Source organism: Marmota marmota, unplaced genomic scaffold, assembly GCF_001458135.2.
Source record: "Marmota marmota marmota unplaced genomic scaffold, marMar, whole genome shotgun sequence".
In the NCBI taxonomy this organism is placed as follows: domain Eukaryota; kingdom Metazoa; phylum Chordata; class Mammalia; order Rodentia; family Sciuridae; genus Marmota; species Marmota marmota.
Genome location: NW_026000207.1, coordinates 394,963 through 401,226, shown reverse-complemented (window position 1 = coordinate 401,226; position 6,264 = coordinate 394,963). Strand labels below are relative to the sequence as shown.

Below are 6,264 nucleotides of genomic sequence, written 5' to 3'. Positions count from 1 at the left end.
AAAAAAAAAAAAAAAAAAGAAAAAGAAAAAATGAGGGCTGGGGGCTGGGGACATAGCTCAGTTGATAGAGTACTTGCCTCACATGCACAAGACCCTGGCTTCATCCCCAGCACCACACACACACACACACAAAAGACAACCCAGACCTCATCAAAAGTAAAACTTTAAGCTGAATACAGCAGTGCTGGATATCCACATGCAAGGGAATGAAGTTGACCCTTTCTTTCCACTATATACAAAATCCACTCAAAATGGATCACAGTTTTCTGCAAAACTATAAAAATTATAGAGAAAAATTGGAAAAATCCTTTGATATGCACACCTATAATCCAAGCAGCTCAGGAGACTGAGGCACAAGTTCCAAGACAGCCTTGGCAACTAAATGAGGCTCTAAGCAACTTAGGGAGACCCTATCTCAAAATAAAAAATAAATAAATTGAAAAAGGGCTTGGGATGTGCCTCACTGGTTAAGTGCCCTGAGTTCAATCCCTGGTACCAAAAAAAAAGAAAGAAAAGAAAACTTTGGCCAGATGCAGTGGCGCATGCCCGTAATCCCAGCAACTTAGGAGGCTGAGGCAGGAGGATTACAATTTCTATGCCAGCACAGGAAATTTAGTAAGACTGTCTCAAATTTTTAAAAAAAGATCAGGGAGTGTAGCTCAGTGATATACTGCTTACCTAGCACATAACAGTTCTTGGATTCAGTCCCCCATACCACAGGGAGAAAAAAAAAAAAAAATCTTTTGGAGCAAGGACCCAGAGAATGTAAAACAAATTACAGACTGGGAGAAAATATTTGCAAATCACATACCTGACAAAGTACATATGTGGCATGTAAACAACATCAAAACTTGGGGCTGGGGTTGTGGTTCAGCGGTACAGCGCTCGCCTAGCAGGTTCAAGGCACTGGGTTTGAGCCTCAGCACCACATAAAAACAAATAAATAAAGAACTAAAAAAAAATTCAGTCCTTTAAAAAAAAAAAGAGCATCAAAACTCAAAATTAGACCTCTCAATCTGCTAGTTCTGAATGTAGTAAGGACTGATAGCTATACCTATGCTAAAGAGATTCAGACTTTACCTTTCTCTTCATCATTTCCTAAAGAACAGAATATAACAACTACTTATCTAGCACTCATACTCTTAGGTGTTGTAAGGAATCTAGAGAGAATTACAGTAAATGAGAGTATGGGTATAGGTGATGAGCAACACTACACCTTTTCATGGAAGGACACGTCATCATTCATGGGCACTGAAGGTTGTGGGTTTGTAGGTGGTTCTGGAACCAATCTCCCATGGATGACTACAGCTAAAACACAAAGAGCCAGTTAGAAAATGAGCAAAAGACATGCCAATCATCTCATCACCGAGACCATGCATGGTAAACAGGCACGTAAAGAGATGTTCATGATTGTTACTCATTGGGAAACACTGATTAAAAGCACCACAACACACACCTATCAAATAGCTAAATTAAAATACAGTATCACACCGAATGCCAGTGAGGATTCCAGGAGATGGGAACACAAAATGGTACAGCCACTCTGGAAATAATTTGACAATGTCTGTTCTTTTTCCTTTTTCCCCTTGGAACTGTGATTGAACTCAGGGGCATTCTACCACTGAGCTACATGCTTAGTCTTTTTTTATTTTTTGTTTTTTCTTTTAAACAAGGTCTCACTAAGTTGCTAATGATCTCACTAAGTTGCTGAGGCTGATCTCAAACTTGCAATCATTCTCCCCCAGACTCCTGCGTCACTGGGATTAAGGTGTGCACCATCACACCCAACTTTGGCAGTTTCTTATACAACAAAAAAACCAACACAGCCAGGCACAGTAGCGCACTCCTGTAATCCCAGTGATTTAGAATGCTGAGACAGGAGGTCTGTGAGTTCAAGGCCAGTCCTAGCAATTTATTAAGACCCTGACTCAAAATTTTCAATAAAATAAAATAAAAAGGGTTGAGGATATAAATCAGTGGTAGAGTGCCCCTGAGTTCAATCCCTATTACCACAAAATAATGAAATAAAAGTCAACTTACTATATGACACAGTAACCACACTCCTAGGCAAATATCCTAGGGAAGTGAAGACTTATGAAGGGTCACACAAAAACCCATATACTAATGTTACAGGTGCTTTATTCACAGCAGTCAAAAACTGAAAAGTACCATGTGCCTGGTCTGGATATATCCTTTCCAAAATTCATGTGCTGGAAACACTCCCCAGTGCAGTGTTAGGAGATGAGACCTTGGGGAAGTGTTGAGGGCTCTCATAAATGGTTCAACACCACTATGAAAAGGACTTGCAGGGATGGGTTTGCTCTCTTGCTCTTCTGCCACTTGAGGACACAGAATTTGTCCTCCCTTGCCCTTTCACTTTCACCATGTGAGAACACATGATAAAATGCCAGTTTCTTGTTCAACCTTGGGAACTTTGAGTGGTAAATTTCTCTTCCTTACAAATCACCTAGTCTCAGATATCCTGTTTTAGCAGCACAAAACAGACGAAAACACCATGGATTACTATTCATCAGTTAAAAAAAAAAAAGGAACTATTGATACACAAAACTTGGATTGGCTTGAAGGAAACTGTGTGTGGGGAGCCACTCTGAATGATTCGCACCTTCCATCCTGGAGCGGAGAGGCTTTGACTGGTCACTACATCTTGTAGTGACCTGGACATTCCAGGAAGTTTGACGTCATGTCTTCAGATGTAGGCATGCTGCCCCATGGATTGAGCTACACTCATCTACACCCATTCCTTTGTAATACTAACACTTTGCCCTGTTTGGGATAGAATGTTCCATGGAAATGTCCTTTGTGTGTCCCTTTCTCTTACTGTGCCCTTCCTAGATGTCAGTCAACCTGCTGACAGCAGACACCATGAAGCTAGATCAACCCCCTGAAACCTGACCCCTGGCCTCATTTGAATGGCTTCCCCTCAATAAAAGGGGTCAGCGCACGCACTCTTTCTGTGGACCCTTAAGGTTAGAGGAGCCGTCACAGGACCCAAATAAAAAGGTATCTCTGTCTCTTGTGTAGTTATTTCATGCAGCCCAGTTCACCTGGAATGACCCTGAGTGTTTTAGTAGCGAGGAACGCGGAAACTGTGGTCAATGCAAGAGCCCAAATTCAAAACAACACAAGCTTCATGACTCCATTTATATAACATTTGTTAAATAACACAATTACAGACATGGAGATCAGATCAGTGGTTGCCAGAAGCACAGGATGAGAATAGGGCATCTTGTAATGAGGTACAGTCAGGATCTCAATTTTCTTGGTAATTTAAGAAACCTGAATAAGCTAAGTTGTACAAAAAATGTTAATTTCCTGGTTTTGATACTGTCCTACAATGATGCAAATGTTCACAATGCAAAGGCTAGGTGAAAGGTACAGAGAATCTTCTGGTACATGTGTTTGTACCTTCTTGGGAATCTATTAATTATGTCAAAATAAACAAAAACAACACAATGATGCAAAAGTCTTGAAAAGACTTGGTTCAAATATAGTATATTAGGGACAACTGAGAAATCTGAAAAGAGATGAGTTATCAGCTAACAATTAATACTCCAGGCAGTGGTTCACACCTGTAATACCAGTGGCTTTGGAGGCTGAGGCTAGAGGATCATGAATTCAAAGCCAGCCTCAGTAAAAGCACTGTGCTAAGCAACTCAGACCCTGTCTCTAAATAAAGTACAAAATAGGGCTGGGGATGTGGCTCAGTGGTCGAGTGCCCCTGAGTTCAATCCCCCGTATATACACACAAAATAAAATTAATCCTCATTTCTTAGATGTGATAACATTATTGTGGTTTTTTGCAGAAAAAAGTCCTTATCCTTAGAACATATGTCCTGAAATACTGTACTTATTTTCAAATAGTTATACACAAACACTAACAAAATATACACTTAATATAAATACAACATGCAAATAGACATTCATATAAAATATAAAAATACATGCCTACACAAATACACATGTATGTACTCTTATATACATGTAATACATACTTATGCATGTACACACAAAAAACACAAAGCATACACAGAAACATATATACGTATGTACACACAAATACGTAGATAAAGACACATATGCTGCACTTAAGGCACATATTATGAACACATATTAACTGTGTTACCTATTACATGTATTCATTGCTATATCTAAATGGTGGGTGATGGGTGTTCATTACCCTTTCTCAAACTGTTCTGTTACAATATTTCAGAAACTTGTCAAAATAGAAACCAGGTAGGGAACATGTAAATACTCCCTGGAGTCATTACATCAAGGATCAGCATTCATAACAACCTAGTGGAAACAGTTTAACAACAGCTTCCTCAATAGGTGCCCAGGAGATGGCTGCAAGTATGCTAGGGGGAGGCTCAGGTCTGGCCAGAAGCTGCAGGAAAACCCAGGAGTTCTCAGCTCAGAAATGCTAGCCCCTCAAGTTCTTTGTACAATAGGTTTTAATGCAGCAGAGAACAGAAAGGCTAAGAAGGTGTGCCTCTAAGAACTAGGACTGGTGAGGGCAGAGTTGACCAACCGCTCACAGATCTCCCTGATCACCTCTGGAATCTCCTAGACTTGGGTTCAATCCCCAGTCACAAACCAAAACCCTCACACTTATTAAGTACTGTTTCGTCAGACCTTACCTCCAATTATATACATATATGCAGGCCACCATGTAAATGTGCTTCCTTTACCGCCTAGATTAAACAAGATTGAAAACCACGCCTGGAAATCCCTTACCTGTTCTACAAGGACAGTGTTCTAGGTGTCACCTAAATCATTGCTGGAAGTGCGGAAAAACTGAAAACTTCCAACATGGTCATCAGTAGGGAGGGCAACAAAGAAGCACGTGATCTTTGCCAGGTGGACCGCCACACAGTGGTGAAACCTGTACTGCTGAAAGCTGCAGAGTTGGCGAGAGAAGCAGCCCACGAAGGTTCAGATCACACCGAGCACACCAGCTCCAAACACCCACACACACCATACTCCACAGTGCTCGAAGCGGCAGATGTTGTAAAGGCAAAGATCCTCACAAAGGCCTGAGTACGCTAGGTACATGTTGCTGGCAGCATCACACACCTCCTGTGATCTCATTATCTAGAAAAGGGTTGGTTCCCTGTGGTCACAGAGCTGGCTCTTTATCATTCACTCAGCCAAAGTTTACTCAACGCTTACTGTGTGCCAAGCACTGTTCTCAGCACTGATGTTACCACAGTGGATCTGACAGGTGCACTCTAGTGGAGGAGCCAAGTAGGGAACAAATGAAGAATCTGTTAGTATCACTATGCAAACTCAGGATGCACCCAGACCTGCATCAATCTTTTGAGTTAGGGACGGTATCCCTGGCTCCCAATCTCTACCAACAGCCCACAACTCTGAAACCAAGCAAAGTCAGGAATGCACTGCACAAGAAGGTAGAAAGGACTAAGGCAAGTTCTGTACGAGTATGAACTGTCATCAGGCAGCAAACAGTTCTTAGGCCAGCAGCTCCAGTCCTGGAGCTTATGAGCATTCTGGCTGTTACTGAATGGAAGAAGCCTTGAGGAGTTTGAAGGAGAGGAGGGATGTGATTTAACAGGCTCCCACTGGCTCCTAGAGAACAGATCATGTGAAAGACAAAGGCCGAAGGAAAGAAGCAGACAGGAGGTTCCCATAGCAGGAAGAAAGGATGGGCTAAAGTGGCTGAATTCTGAAAATTTCTTATAGGTAGAGGAACAGGATTTCAAAAGATGATGTGGGATAATGCAGATAGCAAGCAGAAGGAGTCACCCTTTACACAGACTACCAGGACCAGACGTCCTCAGGGACCTGAGCTAGAACCTCAAAGCCTGAGATGCCTGACCCCAGGAGTCGGCTTCCCGGCATCAGAGACAGGGAAAAGAGTTAGTTCCCAGCAGCGAAGGGTGAACGCCCGGCTGGGAGACTTCACAGTGGGCAGGAAGAGGACGGAGGCATTCGCACACACTGCCAACCGCGCAGAGGGGGAAGGCAGGGCAAGTGGGGGGAGCGCAGGGGAGAGGAGGCAGGTACGGGCTGTTGGGGAGGGCGACCGACGAAGGGAAAGCTCCTGGGGAGTGCACACGGGAAACAGGACAGGTTGCTCGAGCCCGAGCCCTGGGAGCAGGGAGACATGCGGGGCTGGGGAGGCGTGCGCCCGGCCGGGGAGGGCTCTGCGCCAAACAGTCCACCCCAAAGGAGGGAGGAGGAGGGTCTACCCACGGAAGCTGGCCGGAGGCCCCGTCCCCGCAC

The 6,264-nt window shown here is 43.4% G+C and overlaps 1 protein-coding gene across 1 annotated transcript in view; it reads right to left on the bottom strand.

The window, feature by feature from the left end:
* Znf329 (zinc finger protein 329) overlaps positions 1-6,264 on the bottom strand; it is a 33,043-nt gene that overhangs the window by 2,817 nt on the left and 23,962 nt on the right. The window contains exon 2 of the transcript XR_007343248.1: positions 1,217-1,308. The gene's annotated coding sequence lies outside the window, so the exon portion shown is untranslated. The remainder of the gene's footprint in view (positions 1-1,216; positions 1,309-6,264) is intronic.